The 19,416-nt window shown below is 50.0% G+C and overlaps 1 protein-coding gene across 1 annotated transcript in view; it reads left to right on the plus strand.

Moving 5' to 3' along the window:
• dlp (glypican dally-like) overlaps nucleotides 1-19,416 on the plus strand; it is a 169,243-nt gene that overhangs the window by 863 nt on the left and 148,964 nt on the right. The window lies entirely within an intron of this gene.

Genomic DNA, 19,416 nt, shown 5'->3' on the forward strand with positions numbered 1-19,416 from the left:
GAAACAATACTTAAGCAACACGCGAAATCATTTTTCTAATAAGAAATTTCTCTCCACTATATGGCATCTATTGTAGTACATCATTCGGCTTGTTTCAGCAATCGATTTGATGGCATCAGTACCGGCAGGCTACCGTAGTCATTTTGCTTGCCACTGACACACTGCGACAAATCGTTAGTCGAAATCCGCAATGTTTTCGATACTGCCAAGATTGCTTTAACGTCATTCGTTGAATCGCTGTATATCTGTTATCTTTGGCGAACAAACCGTGAGCTAATCGATAGTCACGTACCCGGTGCGTTATAACCTTCGATAACGCACTGTTTAAGACAAATGTCCGGATTTTCTACGGATAAAGTGCCAACCTGCCATGCCTGTCATTGTGACTGCAGCCCTCGGGCTTCCTGAGAAAGGGGACAAATCGTCAGTTGTTGCTGCTAAAAAGCTGGGTGACATGTAGTTCGATTTCATTTGCCGACTAGTGTTCGTTCTTTCAGAACGAAACGAATGAGCTGTGCTTACTGTTGAGTGTCGCATCCCTTCTTAACCTATCGGTTTTGTTTCACTTGGAAGAGAGGTGGTGCAGGCAAGCTGCATACTGGTGGGCCGAGCTTGGTGCGTCAGCGTTTGTAGCATTTCGCGACCAACAACACTGGAACAAGTATGCCGGCTTTTCTTCTATTACCACGCAGCTTCAGCTCCCACCATGAAAGGCCGAATTAGGTATAAAAGGCAATTGGATATTCCGCTAAGGCGTCTGGCTTCGAGAAAAGGTTCCATCTCGGTAACATGGTACTCTACTATGGGAGAGCGTAAAGCCGTCCCTAGGCTTCTTGCATGGTCCCCTCGCTCTTTACGGGCGTTGACTTGCCTTTAGTTTTTTTAATTCCCGTCTCGTATTATGGTCTGGTTATTGATTACCGCAAGTCACTCCAACTTGTCTTTCCTATGAAATATAGCCGCTCTTACATTGTCCTCGTTTTTTTTTTTTTCGTCCATCTCGTCCTGACACGCTTTTGAGCTGGCAATTAAGCCGTCATTAACCATTCAGGATGTCAAGAGAAAAGCAAAACAACATAACCACGCAGTTGGCGCTGCGCTGGTGGCATTTATTTGACATATAGTGGGAAGAACCTCTTCATTAACAGCGGAGTTTTATTTTCTTTTGTAAACGGGGCAGGTGCTACTAGCCCGGCGACCAGTATTAGAGCCGTTCGTACCTGTCACTCATTTTCGAATTTCGCGTATTTTGCTAGCATCGTGTCACGCAGTGCGCCGCCGCGTTCAATAATTAAAAGCGGGCCAGCCAGCGGCCGCGGGTCACCTTTGCGTACAGGGCGCCGTTATCCGCGCTTCGCACCTGCACCGCTGGAAACGCTGAACGTGCGCTGGGCGCCAAATTGGCTCGTCCGAGCGCGCTTCGTGCAAATGGACGTAACGGTGAGGTAGGTGGGGAGCTTGAAGATGGACGCGTGCTTGTCCGGCCGCGGTCCGGTTGCTTCCGACAGCACAGTACGTGGCGCGAAGGCATTTCGAGTCGATTGCATCTGTTTACTTAGGTGGTTGCCCCCTCCTCTTGTACTCCGCCGGTCGACCCTGCTGATGAGCCTGTGCGTGGGAATGTGCGGCCCGCCTATTACTCTAATGGCGGAGTGTTTTAGAAACCGAGCGGCGGCCTGCAGCGCATGTTTTCGCATACTTTGTTTGCGAGCTGATGCGAGCACTCGAACGAAGTGTGTCGTCGGCGCGTCGCGGGAAAGCCCGCTTCCGCGAAACCAGCCTCTCACATCGCTTCGCATATCTCTTATCGAGCACGCTTGTTGTGTACGCGGCTACTCGTGAATGAGCCCGGCTCTCTAATGCCGTGTCTTGCCGCGTTCCTAATCGCAATGGTCAGTGACAGCATCATTTCTTTCGACAATTTCTAGCGAGCCCCACTGGGCAGCTGTAATGCTTGGCCATCGCTGCGCGCGCGTTTGGATGGTGCGGCACTCGAGGAAATCACATTGGCCCGCGCTATTTGGTATATGCATGCGTTTAATTTTTATCGTGAATAGCGAACTGATGTCACTGCGTTGCGAAAATTCTCTGCACAGTGCGAATTCTGTAATGAGCTCAATTTAATCGTCACGCTTATCACCCGAAAGTGATTCGCTCGTTCGAATCAGGTACGTAATTATCGTGATAGTAGCATTCGAAGAGTTTATTGGACGAAACGTAAGGTAAACCATTGAAGGATTGAAAACAGGGACAGGTAGCACTTAAGGATCATATTTGAGTACGCAGAGAAATATTGAAATTGTGATTGCCGTGCTGTGGTTCTGTCGGCATTGTGTTGTCAGGTTCCAATACCGCGTTGTAGAGGTAAGGTGCGGTATAAAGCGGAAATGATTGTGTACGGGGGGGGGGGGGGGGGCGGAGGAGAGGGAGGTTCTGTTGTGCTCGACCAGTGTAAATGCAATCAACGGTGGAAGGGAATTTACGTATACCTACTCCCGGCTCGTTCAAATTTCGACGTTTCTTTCAGTTGCACATCAGTTTTCCGCACTTACTGACGCAGCGTGGCGGTCATATAACACAGCAAAAACGAAAAGGGACATTTCAACAAGAAAGTGAGAGGTGGAGTCCCGAGTCTCATACGTGGGGTTGCGGGGCCGAGAGTACGCGTATGAGCTTTGGCTGCTCTTCTCTCTGGCTATACCTCTCCCCGTATTCCAACGTTTTACTTCGTTCGGTGCTTCTTAGAGCTCCCGTTTCGCACGCAACCTCCTTTTGCGGGGCCTATGCGTGGGAGAAAAAAGCACTCGAAACAGGGGACGGTACGTTGCAGTGGAGCGAGCGATGTCTAATAGTTTGCCGAAATTCCTGCCATTCTTCGGCGCAACTCGGCCGGCGGCGAAAAAAACTTTGCAATCTCTGAGGCAAGCCGGGCGTACGCGGGATGCTCTTCTGTCGTGGCCTTGGAGACGGTGTTTCGAAGAACGAAGCCAGAGGAGTAGGGAGCACCCAGCGCCACAGCAAGCGAACGCGGAAATGTGAAAGAGAAAACGAGACAAAACAGAAAACAAATCAAGGTTTAACGCAATCAGCGGAGCGAACTAACGCAGGACGCAAGAGAGCGAGCACTGAGAGAGATACAGAGAGAGGGAAAAAAAAGCAGCAACTGCCCGCATTCTTTCTGCTATGCAGACAGAAAGAGAGGGGGAAATGAGGGTGAGCAAGAGAGAAGAAGTGTGCGAGGAGAAGCATTTATTACCACGCAGCGGCGCGCAAGGAAAAGGGGATTTTCTATTACATCTCCATCCTATTATCTCTTTGCCCGCGCTTCCAGTGTTTGCGCTTTCTGAGCCGTTTGCTCACTAGCTGCTGCTGCCGCCGCTACTCCGACGACGGGCAACGGTGTTTCGCGAGCGGCGGTGTTAAAAAAAAAAAGGAGGAGGAGGGGGGGAAGGGAGCAATAATACGTTTCCGTTTCGGCGACTGCCTGTCCACCGGCAAATTAGACATCGATTCCCGTTCAAGAAGGCGCCGTGAAAGCACACGGCGTGACGACGAAGAAGGAAGCACCGTGCTTTGAACGGTTTTCGGGAATTAGAGTGTATACGGCAGCGATGTATGCGTACGTAGAGTGCGGGTGAGAGAGAGAGGAGGGGGGTGGAGGGCATGGAAAGAGGCTGCGCTCTTACCGCGAGAGGACGGTTTTTTTTTTTTTTTTGCGATTGCTAGTGATGAGGTCTAACACGAGCGCGTTGACCGCCTCAGGAGAGGAGTCGTGGGGATGAGAAAATCGCGATTGCTCTTATCAAGGTGTGTTTTTTTGAAGAGCCGCGCTCTGCTTCATCACTGGTTACCTTTAGGTTATCAGCCTTCCCGTGGGGAGAGAGTGATAACGAAAAGAAAAAGGAAGGTGGTGGTGGAGGAGGGGCGTGTTCGAGTCTACACACTCAAAACAAAAAAAAAAAAAGAGGTCGTGGGCGTCATACACGTAGAGGTACCCAATTTATAAATCTTCTACGTCTTCGTGAGTGCAGCATATATTGTTTGGCTGTCCGCTGCTGAGTATTATGATGTCGCACCAATATGCTCGAGGTTTCTTGTTCCACTGGAAGCCATGGTGGCTGCATTTTGAGGGGGAGCGAAATTCGAGAACGTCCGTGCGCTTAGCTTCAGGCGAACGTAAAAGAAATCCAGGTGGTCGAAGTTAATCCGCAGTCCCTCGCATATTCGTAACGGAGAATTCGGCATATGAAATCCAAGAAATCATACTGATATTAAAGGTTATGCGGAACGTGCAAGGATCGCCTCTTGCGGACGGTATATTATAACGCGTAAGAGTTTTCCCAGGGAACGCAGGAGGCCGCATTCGTTTCTCTCCTTGCCTCCAAGATTGGATGCCCGAGTCCCGTGTGTGTACAGTGCACTTCATCCGAGTCGACTTGTTCGCTTGTTTGCTCGGTCGATATGTTTTTCACCGGAACGCGCGAAGACCTAGCGCCTCGTCGTCGCCAAGGCCTGCGTCACGACGAGAGGGCCTGCAGAGGGGAGAAAAAAATGGCAGCGTATCCACGGAGTGAATGATGGAGAGTGGGGCGAAGCATCCGTCCGTCCATTCGTTCTTGCTTCCGTCCATCCATGCGTGCGTCTGTGTGGCCGCCCTTGCGTGCATCCGTCCGTCCGTCCCTGCATCCGTTCATGCTTCCAGCCATGCATCTGTCTGTCTGTCCGTTCGTCCATCTATTCAACACTCCAAGTACCACCATCTCGCATCTTTTCATCATATATTTCCCATATAGAAGCACCACCATCCAGCGGACATTCCAAGGACTGAACGAGAGGTGGCACACGCACACTTTCTTACGGCTTGCGCTTCGTGTCTACTTCCCACCTTTAACTACCTCGAGTTCTTGGTATATACTAGTTCACTGTATTCATGGCACTGCGGCCCAACGCTCGCTAAACCTTTCTAAAACCAAGGAGGTTACGCCCAGCGAGTATAACGTAGCAACCCTTTCTTGTCAGATAGTGCTCAATGTACATGTCAATGGCTGCTAAGGGGGAATGAGAGACAGGAGAATTCGGCTTTTAGTTAACGCGCACGCTGCGAATTTTTTATTGTTCAACAATGCACAGAAGAAATCTCCCACCGGCACCACCTTGGCGCTCAAAATGTAAGACTGGTTACACACTACTACTACGACTACGAGGGACGAATGGGTGCCACTATAAGGAGCTTCGCCCCTAAAAAAAGTGAGAAAAGAAACCTTGGGAGCAGCGCCGAACGAAGCCAATTTCGCACAATACCGGGGAGACGCATTAATCATCGCGCCGCTGTGCGTCTACCGTGGACCATTACAGCTCTCTCTCTCTCTCTTTCTCTCTCTATTTCGCTTCGTGTGTTCGTATACCCTTGTTTGTGCACTACAATTTGAGCGCGAGCTCGGGCCGTGCACTGGCACCCGGAAACGCCGTAAATCTGCGTGTAATCGCCGCTCCCGATCTAGATTGAATAGGGCAAAACACTTCCCCACATTGTTGAGAGACTACAACCGTGTACGAGCTGCGTCTGCAAAATCACCTGGCAGAGATAAAGAGAGGCGGGCAGCAAGATGAACGTTGTTAAGGCTAAATCCTTAGTGTGGCCCGTAAAACGCAAAATGCGACCGTGCGGGGTAGTCGTCAACACGAACGGCATATAAAAAGATGACAATTACCATTATCATCACCGAAGATGCAAAGAAAATGGCGCTCATCATTGAAAAGAAAAAAAAAAGAACTTCACATGGTTCGTTACGCGTTCGGTCAAGATACGAATTGAGACGAAAGCCATATCTTGCCTGATTATTGGGTCATCGTCTACATCTTCGCTTCTTCGGCGGTGGCCATGATGATAGATCGATGACCAGATAGCCACACCAAATGACCTTCACCTTCGAGTAGTCTTAAGCGAATGCATATAAGAGACCGTTTGAGTTTTCTTATTATTATTATTCACAGTAACGGTAACAAACATACCGTGCCTATAAGTCCAGAGGCCACTAGAATTGTTGCCGTTTCGGCATCGGCGTTCACTTGCATGTTGCGTGAGGACTGATGGTTCGAGATGAAGGGAGAGACAGAGAGTTATAGTGAAAGCTCGGTCTGCAGGGAAGAGAGAGAAATAGTTTCAATAAAATGACGACCCCTTGGATAGTTTGGGTTGAGCCCCTGTTCCAGAGCGCCACTTGCATTCTTTCGATAACGGCGTGATATAGGACTGTGTAGCGCAGTGAGAAAAACACACAAGAAGCACACGATAGAAGCCCACTCCTCCACCCTTTTAAGTTTGATAACGACATTGCGTGGCTGGATGACCTTTATATCTAACCTGCCACGTTGTGTGGGAGAAAGTATTGGAGGTGGAATAAATGAGAGAATAGTTGTGGGGCGGTGTAATTAGGCTTTCGTGAGGAATCGACGGAGAACGAGGTCCGCGCGCCTGTAGACCCTTCTCATAACTTCGCAAGTGCGCTTCTCTACGCTGCCTGTTTGCGCAAGTAATGGCGGCACCTGTCACGCTTCAAGCGGAGACGTGGTCCTAGTTGAACGTGCTTACCTAATAGGCGTGCTTGTATCAAGAGAGCCGACTCTACATTTTCCACGTCACAGCGTAAACAATGTGCACTTGGACAGGCAGTTTGGAGCTATAGTGACTAGTCGCCACTGTAGTGAACCTGGTCTGCAGCGCAACACCAGAAACACGGACACAATCTTTTTTGCTCCTTCCTTGTGTCTGTGTTTCTGGTGTTGCGCTGCAGACCAAGTTTACGATGAATCCCAACCAGGTGGCCCATGTTGCCGTCTTACTGTCGTTATAGTTGTTCATACTGCGTAGCAGGAAAGCTAACATTACAATTTTGAAGGGTCTTATAGTGTGGGTATAGTAAACGTTGGTATTCTGCACGTCGAAGCATGCTCACCCTGTGGTGCAAGGGATCCGCATTGCTGAACGTGAAAACGATAAAGCTGCAGTGTTCAGTCGTTGTCACTCGCTAATCGAATCGGCGCACATATTAATGGGCGATGTTATATCACCTTATGAGTACAATCCGGATGATGCCTACGTCGCCGGAGAAAAGCGGATGTTGTTTAATAAAGAAAGCAAGCCTTGGCGTCGGCACGCACGGTGATATCGTACAAACAATTCCCGAAAGAAACAGGAAAGCATGGCTTGTTCACGCGTCAGTGCGTTATATAACCGCGGCGGGGACAGCACTTACGACAGGGGAGAAGTCGGGCGCTTGCTCGGCATCACAAGGTCGTGCTAGCTTCCTTAGCGGTGTGTACCTCTGGCCGCCCCAGCATTGTGCGTACTTAAAAGACATAAAACAAAGAAGGTGTGTTGGAATGAGTAACACTCCCTTCTTTCGCTTTCTCTCTCTCTCTCTCTCTCTAGGGAGTAACGGTCTCAGAAACCACCCATCATAAAAGGAGGATAGCACTAAACAGTGGGCGAGAAAAAGAATTGGCCCCGAGGTGAAAACGAGATGACGGCGAATTTGTCGCCTGTCTTTGACAAGCGAGTCCGAACGAACCTCCCCCTTCCCTCTTCTCATCTTCCAACTCCTTCTCACCGCGGACAAGTTTTCTTGTGTGTGCGCGGCGACGGGCGTCGTACCACGTCGCGGGACACGCGAGAATGCTCGCGCTTTCGAAAGCTTCGAAAAAGTTGACCCCCCCCCCCCCCCCCCCGTTGCCTCAATCCGCCTTTTTTTCGCGTCGAGTACTTGTCGCTGTTCTGCCTGCCCCCCCTTTTGTCTCAGACGAAATTGAAATCGATTGGCCGGGCCGTGGTGGTTATTCGCGGGTTTCCGTTTTTTATCGCCTCCCCCATCTTTTTAGTTTCGTTTTCTTTCTTTTTCTCTTCTCTTGCAACAAAACAAAACGATCGAGTTGGTGTTGCCTCCGCGCATTTCAAAAGTTTGAAATGGGAAGGGGCATAAGAAAGCGAAACAATTAAAAAAATGGCGAGGAGAGTACTGGAAAAGTAGGGGAAAAAACAAAACAACAACAATGCAGTGCATTGCGTGCGTGAGACATCTATGCGTGCGAATAGGGATGCGCTGTAGTGACGATCCGGTGGCTCGCGCCTACTTATTCACTAAAAAGAACAAGAAAAAAAAGAGGAATAAAAAAAGAAGTAAAGGAGGTAGAAAGGGAAGCAATAACGTTTAAAAGCCGCATTGCTATTCGAGAGTGAGAGTGGGCTGCTCAGTGTTCTGGCACTCGACTGCCACCAACATTTAGACAACACCCACTACAAAAATAAAAAAAAACACAAAAGGGAAAAAAAACTAGTGGTTCTGCAGGCTATGTCATCGCTGAGGGTTTCCGGGTTTGCTCGCGCTCTCCGCATCTTTGCGGTTTTGTCTTTCTTCTTCTTTTTGATCTTTAACCGCGGCGTTCTTCGACTGGCACATTGTGATTCAATCTCTAACGATAGATGTAGCACCAACTAGCCCAGACTGCCACACTTCATCTCTAAACTACACCGACATCTTCTACAGCTTGCTCTATAGACTACAAATTGGTTTTTGTGCGTTAAACCTCACATATTGGTTATTATAGACCATACACGAGGAGGCCGTCTGTGGTGCATGACGCACAAATAGCCTAACAGCTCGTCATTCACTTCATCGCGTTGTTCTGTGTATGTTTTAACTGTTTGTATAGTTCGTATTTTTTTCTTTACATACTGTTGGTACAACCTTAGTCTCTCCTTCGCGGCACCTCGCAGACATCGGTGCAATGTACACGCTTGTTTTCATTTTGCTTTCTCTCTCTCTCCATGCCTTTTCCTTTGAAATAAGCTTGATTTGTTTTGTTGTTTTTTTCTGGCTCACGCCGACTCAATAACACCGGATAAATGCAGGTAAGTAAAAGCGAAATAGGCTATCTATACGGGGGGCAAGCGACGTTAGTGGATTTTACGAGCCCGCTGTCGACCCCCCCCCCCCCCTCGCCCCATTCCCTTCTTCCACCTTCTCCGCTCATTCCTTCACCTCCTGTCCTGAGGAGTACACAAGCTGCAGAGCCCACAGCACAAGACCATCGCGTGCGCACTCTCTTTCTTGTGGTTCTATGTAAGGCCGGTTGCGGTGGGCTCTCCTTGCGTGTTTATGGCGTCGTGGCAACGCGGTACCCCGTGTACTACGCTGGAGCTCAGTTGGTGGCTCAGTGCGTAGTGTGTATTCGTTCGTGTGTGCGTGCGCACGCGCTGTAGCTCTGCGTATCGACGCTCCTCTTTTATTTTTTTTTGACTACGCCTTCGTACGTTCCCGTATGGTTTATCACTCTCTTCTTTCTTTTTATTTTTTTCCTGGGAAGATTTCTAAGCGCATCGCCGTACACTACACGTTGGGCAACGTCCGTTTCGGGCCTGTCTATGTAGGCGCTTGCGTAGACCGATAGATGTAGATATATATGAACGACCGGCGGCCATATAGGCGGAATTGGATTTCACCCCGCGCGGCTGAAGCTTGCGGAGCGTTTTCTTTCTTACCGCAAAAGGTGGATAGGGCGGGAAAACCCCACCTTTGCGTATATATACCGAGGAGTTCGGCGGAGTGTTTGTATAGTATACTAGACACACTCGCTTAGTGCTTGTGGCTCTTGTCCCCTCCTCCTCCTCCTTCCTTTCGATCGGTGTTGGCGAGATTGGTCTCCCAGAGTGTGCGATATATAGCGGCTTCGGAAGGCGTGTACTACATGCCTCGAAAGGAATAATAAACTTCAGAATGAAGAGAGAGAAAATGACAGAGAAGTCGTTTAAATCCCACTCCATCGGCAGCTGTTCCGAGTTTTTTCGAGAAGCGAACGGGCTCCCTGTACGAAACGTGAAGCGTAAAAAAACGGAAAGAACGACGCGAGAGCACTCCGGTCGGCTTCCGAAAACTTCTCGAAATTATTGAATGGGCGGGCGATATTTCGAAGGGCTGTTTTCCGTCGCTGCAGTTTTCATAAACTCCCCCTCCCCCCCTTTTTTTTTTCGATTTTCTTTCCGTATTTGTGCTGATGTAGCGCGCTTTTTACGTTGCCTTCTTTTTTATCTCCTTTTTCATGCTCGCGGCAAAATATATATATATATATATATATATATATATATATATATATATATATATATATATATATATATATATATATATGTGTGTATGTATATATATATGCGTGTGTGTGTGTGAATAATGTGGTCGATGGGCGTATATGAACGAGGGGCCGTGCTCCACATTACTTGAATCATTTAGTGTCTCGGTCGTTTTCTCCGCGCTCCGTGCTTGGTCTCTCTCAGACCGCCGTGCAGCCCCATTATTCTCTCTTTACGATGACGTATGTGTACAGCCCGTCGCCCAGCGCCGTCTTGTCTCTCTGGGCTGCTGCGATTGGGCTGTCGGGACGTTCCCATCGTATTTCTTTTTCCCCTCCGCATTTCTCATGCTAGATGGCCAGAACACTTGTCCTTTTTTTTTCTTTTTGCTTTTGCCTGTCGGCCTTCCTTGTTCAAAGGGGTCGTATCGTGCCTCCAGCGTGCAGTATGGCGACTTTCTTATTGTTGAAGCACTTATGAGCTGCTCGTGCCCGTGCAGCCGCCTTCGAGGAAGTTCACTTACGAGGCATATGCACGATATAAATAGGCGCACTCAAGAAAGTTGGCGGCCGTCAAGCTCTTGCCCCACTAACCAGTGTTAGTCTGCGCGTGTAACCACTGAGCGGTATAGATCAGGAGCTGAGATTTATCAATTGCATGGGTGTTCCGTGATAGAGGGCAGTAGTCGGTTAATGTATTATAAGTTCCAGGGGTGCTACAAGCGAAACAGAAAAAGTTATATTGACTTTTTTGTTTCGCTTGTTTCGTTCTTGAACTTCGTGATATATTCCACGCGTTGTGTTTATGCTATATCTGACCTGGAATGTAAGCAGAGTTCCCGTACAGGAGTCTGTCTGGTGTTTCAAACAGACATTTGTTGATAGCGCTTCTGTCATCTTATTCACTCCTCTCTTGTCCAAGCGTGCTGCTTAACCTGTCACGGTGGTCTAGTGGCTGAGGCACTCGGCTGCTGACCTGCAGGTCGCGGGATCGAATCCCGGCCGCGTTGACCGCATCATTCGTTGGAGGCGAAAATGTTTGATCCCCTTGTGCTTAGATTTACGCGCACGTTAAAGAAGAACCCGAGGAGGTCAAGATTTGCGGCGCCCTCCACTGCGGCGTCTCTCATAACCGTACCGTGCTGTTTGGGTGTTAAACCGCAACGAATATTATCATTCAACCTGTCAGAGGAGCAAGTATGGAGTGGGTCATTGATGTTGTTAAACTAGCGAGTGCCGCACCACGCTTCAAGGTATATGCGTGTTCAGGTCGGAACATGCCGTGAGATACGATACACCTTGTCACGCTTGCAGCTCGGGTTGCGCCAGAAGCCGCTTCGTTCATGAGGCACCCGCGTGAAACAGCGCGGAATCGACTCGGCGACGTCCTTGGCGTCCGTGAAGTCGCATCGGAGGTCGGATGCTCGTGAAAAGCTGTGCTCGACGCCTACTCGTGAACGAGACTCCCCCCGTTAGGCCTGCCGTGTAAATCGGCCTCGACGGGGTGCATGCATCGCTATTCCTGTTGCAAGTAGCCCTGACCCGATCCTTTTAAAGCACGAGCTTGTTGGGTGAAACCGGCTAATGTGTAATATCCCCGTTTGTTTGTTTGTTTTTTCTCTTTTTGTACGTGCCTGCCGCTGGAGACGTTCGCATTACTATTCAGGCACACAGGCCATGGTGTGAGGGATTGGACACGCCTGATTGCGTGCCGGTGGCTTCTTACTTTAATAATTTTTACACGAGGCACATGAGCGTCGCCGCATTGGTCTGTTTAGGGAATGTTTTTCTATATTTGTATATTGCGGGGTGAATTAATAAGCTCATGAAGTGTGGAATGGACCAATCGAAGCGTTTCCATGCTCATGCGTCTACCGTAGCACTGCTCGTTTAGTTGATGGTACAAAACAAAGCGACTATACACAGCCCAACATCGCGGCATCGAAATGTATTCGTGAAATGGTCCATAGTTTGCTGGTATTTTTACGTATACGCCACTTACAGCTCTGTGCTAACGGTGTACGGTAGAGTGATACCGTCCACATTGGAGCTTGTATTTTTTTTTCCCGTCTTGTCTGATTACGAATCATGTTATGATAAGTAAATCGCTGCATGCGTGTACGAACCGCTATAAATTGAAAAAAAAAAAAATCAACCCACTCTTTCTGGCGCTGTAGGCACGGCTTCTTGTTGTTGTCGTTGGATCTTGTTTGTGCAAGCGAACCGGCAGTTTTTCGATTTATTCGACTACATGACCCGTGGGTTGCGAGATAGAAAGCCGACCGTGATTGTGGAATTACGACTCGTTAAAGAACCGCCAGCTGGATAAACTTCCGGAGCACTTCACCACGGCGTCCTTCATAATCACATCGTGGTTCGGAGACGTTAAACCGCCCCTTCAATTACTACTATATTTCGTTCATTAATTCTTAATGAAGGGCACCGTGGTCTGCTAAGCGGGAGACGATTGCCAAACGTCGAGGGGCGTGGTCGCAATGTTTTCCGTTTGTAAGCCACGCAGGAATGCCTGGGTGTAGATTGAAAGAAGCCTCGCGCTTTGTCAAAAAAAAAAAAAAAAAGACAGAGAAAAGTAGAGAATGCACCACGCCACATAAGCGATAAAAGCAACCTCAAAAAGCATGACCAATTTCTTTCACCCGAACATCCATAGCCATTGGAGTGTTGTGGCACATGCAGGCGTCACTCGGGGAGGACGCCTTTGTACGACGACTCCCGAGATGTGATAGCTCATATCAGCGTGCCGACGAAGACAACGTGGTATAGAGGCGCTCAGCGTAGGATCTGGCAAGACGGCTGTATAGCCGCGCGGCTTGCTCTGTTTATTATGCTACGTGCCGTCCGAGAAGCAGAGACGGATCCGCCGTGTGCCGGGAGCTCGGCGGTCGACGACACCGTCTTTGGAGTCCAGAACGAAGTTCGTTTCGACCGACCGAGGAAACTTGCCAGTTTCGAGGCACGGATCGCGTCTAAAGGCTGTGTGGCAGCCCCAAGAGGGAATTATGCGTGTGTGTCGTGCAGTGTGTATATTCCTCACGGAAACTTTTTTTTTTAATTTTAAATAGAGCGTTGTGCTGTGTGCAAAACACGCACACGGTACATTGGTTAAAATTGCCCAACTGCTATGACCGGAAATGTAGAATTTTTCGTTCAGAATGTCATTCGCTGCTGTTCACTATGATAACAATTACCAGCTGCTCTCTCCGTGGTCATTGGTTATAGTGAAAGCTGCCAGAAAGTGAGTGAGCGGGAATGGTGGGTCAAACTTGTTTTTGTCGAGACATTCAGATTATCTTTCTCTCTCTCTCTTTCTCGCAGGCCTGAAGTGTATAATAGTGAAAAGATCATGTACGATGACTTGTGTCACCGTTTTCTCGCGCTGGTTAGGGATTACAGTGCACCTCAGAAGTATAGACAGTCTAAGCCACCAGAGCATACCAGACGAATGCCCGGTATTCTTACCCCATAGTCTATAGAGAGGTAAGGAGTGCTAGTGGGAGGGAGAAAGAGCACTGCACGTGCACAGTATGACAATGCGAGTACAATCGATGGCTCGTAATACATTGAAAACCCCACCGGTAGATGCCGTGCGTGTGTGATTCACTGTCGGGAGCTACAGTATTGCGTAACTCCTCCGCGTGACAGGCTCTCGGCAAGCGTTCGCCTAGCGAGGCAGTGCTTGTCTGTCCGGAACGTGTGCCGCGTCCGCGCTTTCGCGTTCTGTGCCGGTGGCGACGGCCGTGGCGTTTGATGTCGGCGCTTATCTCTTGGATAAGCGCCAAGCGTCGAGTGTGTGCGCTCGGTCGGGGCGTCGAGGGAAGAGGCGGTGGACGAGGTCGCTTGGAGTGCCGACGTGGTGTGTGCGAAAGAGGCCGGCAGCTGCGTTAGCGCCTCGTCCGCCCCGTCGTTTTCACTCTCATGGTGTGTGTGCGTGCTTGCCGAATACTCACGACCTTTACTCCGTATAGCAGCGGTTCTACAGAAGGTCCACGCGTATTGTGACAATTGTGGTACAACTCTCACTATGTACAAGCCCGCAGCATATCTAGTGGGCGGACTGTGTATATTGTGTCACAGGTGTGCGATATAAAGGACCGCGTTTCATTGCATATATTTTTGGACTTGTTATCTGCATCGGAGCAGCCCTGCAGCGGATTCTCCTCCTGGCTTCCTCCTTCTCCTTTGTTTCTCCTTTGTTTCGTGTTTGTTTCCTTCTCCTTGTTTCGTTTTATCCTCCGCAAAAGAGAAAGAAAAGATGACGAAGAGGGAATTGGTAGGAAGGGGGGGGGGGGGGTGAACGGGGATGTTAGATTTCGCGAAGCCGGATTGCCTGATTTGGCGAAGAAGTGTTTATTCTTTATTCGACTATATATGATTTGCTGATCTCGCGCAGTCAAACACGCTATGCTATAATTGGCTAGCACTTCCGATTGGAAATGTCTATACGGATCCATAATGAAGCTTCAGCACGCGGAAACGACAGCGAAGTTTAATTATGGACACTGTATGCTATACACACTTGCACTCTCTCCTCTAAAGCTTCCTATTTTTCCTCCAACGCCTCGCCCTTGTCTCTCGCCTAACGTCTCTGACTCTTATTCTTCGTTCTATTTCTGCTTGTTTCTTCATTGTGGGTACTTTTTTTTCTATCCCGGTTTATACGGCAATCGTGCGACTTCTTTCCGGCATGGTGTCCGCTCTTCAGCGACCACCCCTCCGGCGGTGAATCAGTGTCCTCCCCGGTGCCGCGGCTCCTGGTCAGCGCGAGGAATGCCGCCGAGCGCCGGGAAAATGAATGCAGCTTCGTTCCTTATCCGTTCCTGCTCCTTAACACGGGGCTCCGCTGCCGCTTCTTCCTTCCTCTTGCCGTGCCCCACGGCTCGTTAATCATTAACGGCCAAAGACACAGGACGGGCGCCTCGCGGATCTCATTTTTCTCCCCGCGCCGTCGCTCTGATTACCCTCTGGGACCTGCTGGCTGTCCGGCCGACTCTGTGCATCGCTGCTCTGTCCCTTTTGCTCCACCCCTGTAAAAGAGCTTGTTCGCGGCAAGCTGTGTGTGGGCGCCCTTTGCCTATGGCGCCAGAGCAAAAGGCTCCTTTTTTTTCCACCTAAAGGAGAGATAGAAAGTATACATACCTACTGCATGGTTCTAAGCAGCCGCAGGCGCCGTCGACATACTGAGGCGCTTATAGCGACGTCGCTATGAGCGCCTCCGTACGTCGACGGCAACCTACCACTGCATACAAACCTAAGCAGGGGGAGAGAAGCATGCATTCATCTGCGCTTCTCCTGTGCTTCCTGGCGTGTAATACCGATGTGAGTCAGAACTGGAGGTAGCTGGCCCGCATGTATGCTTCGTTTCATTACGCAACCGCTCCCCGCATGCTTTGGATCCTGTTTCGAACCTTGTTTCTTCTCCCAAAATTCCGCGTGTCGTCCCGAACAACGTTACTATTCCCGAAGTAGTTCTCCGCCTATCCGGCTTACATGCAAATACGAGCGTGTAACTAAAGCCATGGCTACGCAAGTTCGCTTGCGCCGAAGCCTCTTGGCTAAATATGCTACGCTGATCGTGAAGATCTCCTTGTGTTTTAGTGTTTTTTCTCCAAACAAGGGTCTATGGCATTCCTTGAAGACTTTCTTTTACAAAATTATAAAATACGTTGTGCTCTAGAAGACCTCGTTGCTGGCCGAGTGGATGCCTAAGTTCGTTAAACGTGTTTTTCCGGGTGCTTGAATACCGTGGACGCCCTCGCCTGTGCTCTGAACCACGCATTCCATAATCCACTATCTTCCCGGCAGCAAGTGGCGCTGTTAGCGCTGGTACAGGCTAAAGAGGGCTTCGTGGGACGCGCTGCAGGCGGAGTAGAGGTGGCGGTGTGTGGGGCATCTCGTCTATTCTTGGAACGAAGAAAGATTTCTACGCTAAAGGGAACGTCCCGACGCCGATGGAAGAATCGGTGTGGCCCCTTTTGTCGTACAGAGCGAAAGCGACCTGCTCTGCGACGATAGAGCGAATCCCCCCTCTCCCCCCCCCCCCTTTTCTTCTTCGCGCTTCCTCTTCATCCGTCACTCAGCGGTGGCGCGTCTACTTCGCAGCTTCGCACGAACTGAGCATTTCGCCGCATCCTGAAAAGGGCTTGCCGACTGTTTGCGTACCAACCCGAGGTTCGTGACGCTCCTTCTTTTCTAAGGAAGGACGCTGGGATAAGTGCGTGCGCGGTTAAGTGAACAGCACAGTGAGGAGAGGGGGGGGGGGGCAGGCAAGGTGTATGGAGAAAGAAGGGGTGCGAAGGGCTGAGCCACCGAGCTATAAGATGGCGACGTTTTCTTTTCTTCATCTCCGCGTGCGGTGGGTAGCATACGGTGCCCCCCCCCCCCCCACCCCCGTAGTGCGTCACTTCTCGTCCACACCTGCGACTCGAGGGCCGGGCATGCGGTACACAGTCCCTGGAACGCTTTGCACACTTGCGCGGGACTGCCGCTGTCGCTCCTCTTGTCAGATACACTGCAGATCGAGAGTGCGACCAAAGAAAGGCGAACAAAAGCTCGTGCATGCGGTAGCTCTCCGCGGGGGACGGCAAATGAGCGTCGAAGCGCTTTTCGGTGAACTCTCGTTTGAACGCGCCGGAACAAGAAAGGTAAAGGTGCGCAAGGTAAAATAGAACCAGAACTCGGCACAGAGAACCGGGGTTTTGAAGGCGGAAGGAATGGCGCAGTCGTAATGAGGGTGGCTTTCTCGAGAGCTGTCAGGAGTGTATGTATATAGGCGAAACGCGACAGCGAGAGATGCGTACGCCGTATACGGTATAAGCCCGGTTCATTCGGGGATTATCCCTTCCGCTTCGTCCGAAGATTCACGAACGGCGCCCGGGGACGCCCCCTTCCCAGGAGTCTGCAGGTCGTCGTTCCTTGCGACTCGGGAAATGTATACTTTTTCCGCGCTATCTGTGTGCGCACGGACACACTCACTTCTTGAATTTGCGCCACTACTTTATGCTTGTGTGACTCACGCTTCCGTTATGCTACGCCTCACTCCTCGACTTCCCTCCTCCCAGCACCATTTCTTTTTTCTTTCCGGCTAAATTTGGAAAGGATCGAGGAGAGCTTCGCCGACGCCGTTCTCTACCTTTATTCAGTGCCTCGCGAAGTCCGTCTCTCACCAAAATACGCGCGCGAAAGCCCTTATCTTTGGGGTGCGTCAAAGAAAGAGGCGAGGCGATGGTTGGAACGTCTGCAGTGCCACGTCGTTCGTTGCGGCTCGTGCGGTGGTGCTTTTGAAGCGGGTGGCACGTCTTCAGCATTGCCAATAGAGGACCTGGGAAGGGAGCAAATGGTTTGGAGGTAGCTGCACCGAGCTGAAGGCACGATGATCTTGGGACAAAGAAAACGGGAAAAGTCCTGTTTATTATTTTGTTTTTTTTGTCCTTGGTGTGTTTCGCTCAGCGGAACTGTTTTAGAATGTTGTGCGAGCTAGCACAGATTGAAGCTTTGCTGAAAGAGAGCGGAAGAACGAGTGTAGTCGAAGTGGCTTTTTCAGGTTGTACTCGCGTTGTAACCCGGGGAAGCGAAGTTGGGGAGTGGATGGGAGCGTACGAAGTAGGTACTGCCTGAAGAGGATTAAAACCTACACCTGAGGAGCAGCAGTGAGAGTAATGGAAGTGATGAGGGAGAAGGTGGAAGTGGGCTGAGGGCTATGTATAATCAATGAGCTCATCCCGACGACGTCAGGGGGCGCAGTGTAAATGTAGCGATACGGGCAACGCGCGCTCCGCGACGTCCCCGCAGTCCCTCGCTTCCTGTCGGGGATTCCTCACTATAGGTACTCCTTGTCTCCCCATAGTCTCCCTGCCTCTCTTGCCTACCCTCCGCTCTTCTTCAAACTGAGAAGTCTCTGCTTCGTCGAAACGCTCTCTGCTGAGTTGTCGCCGTTCATTTGCGCAAAGTGTCCCGTATAGTAAAAAAAAGTGAGAGACTCTTTAATCTCTTGTGTGTCTTTATATATTATTGTGCTCGCGCTGCTTTTCTTTTTTTCTGGCTTTACATTCTTTGTTATTCGTCTTTCGGCAGCGATCGGGAAAGAGCCAATTAGTGCTCCGCTTTGACGTTGACATCTCGGCTTGGAACGACGTGTGCTTGTCGCGTGTCGCGGACGTCTTTCGTGCCTCTGAACTTGCCTTGTTCGTTCGGGAACGAACGTCTGAGTGCCGATGAGTGGAGCTTTTGTGAAAAAAGAGGAAAAGAAACAAGGAAAAAAAGAAAGCCGCGTCTCTCATTTCTCCACTTCTCAAAGCTTTGTTCCCAAACCTTCTCTCCCTCTCTCTGTCTTTCTCTCTGACCCCATCGCCTCTTCTGTACGTTGGTTTTTTCGTACGCCTCCAATTCAATAGTGTTATGATAATGCTTGTTCAATGTTTAAGGAAAGGAGAATAACAAAAAAGTACCGTACGAAATATTTGACGAGGTGCGCAGCGTGCGGCGTGGTCAATCGGACGAAAAAAAGCAACAAAAAAATGGCGGTGAACTTACAGCTTTCTATGGTTGTGTGCATGTCCTCTATAGAATAAGCTGCGCTTTCCGACATCCAGGACAACTCTACAGCTGCTCGATCTTCTAATAGTCTTCACTTGCTTAATGATCACCATGGCACGCCCACGGCTGTCTTTTCGAACACAGGTGGCGATTTCCAAACCGAATGCCGGAGCACATTCCAGAACCGAAGCTGCACAGCCATAGAGCGAATGCCACAACGCATTTATTATAGAAAAAAAAAAGAACTGCGGCCTCGGCGACCGATTTGTGCTGCCGCTTGCGCAAAGTGCTGGTCTTTTTGGAGAACTGCGAGCTTTCGTGGTTGGCAAAACGCGGGATCGATGCTGCTTATTCTGCGATCTTGCTTAGTCTAATCGACGGCCACACATTGGTCCGAGGATGCTTCACCGATGTCCCGCTTTTCTGGATGGGTTTCTGGATTCATGGACGGATTTCTGGATGGAGAACGTATATATATATGAGCATGGCGCACCTGTTATGTCTCAAATCGCGACTCCTACTTACTCACCCAAGAATTGTCCGCCGCGGTGGATGAGTTGTAACGCAGCCCGGCTGCTCAGCCGAACATCGCGGGGTAGATCGCGGCCGCGGTAAACTCGCATTTCGCTGGAGGCGAAACTGTAAAAGTCTGTCTTCTGTGCGATGTCAGCGCACAATGAATAACACCGTGGACGGCCTCTCGCATAGTCGCATCTTGGTTTCGGAACGTAAAACCCCGGATAT

The sequence above is a fragment of the Rhipicephalus microplus genome, chromosome 1 (assembly GCF_043290135.1).
Source record: "Rhipicephalus microplus isolate Deutch F79 chromosome 1, USDA_Rmic, whole genome shotgun sequence".
Taxonomy (NCBI): Eukaryota; Metazoa; Arthropoda; class Arachnida; order Ixodida; family Ixodidae; genus Rhipicephalus; species Rhipicephalus microplus.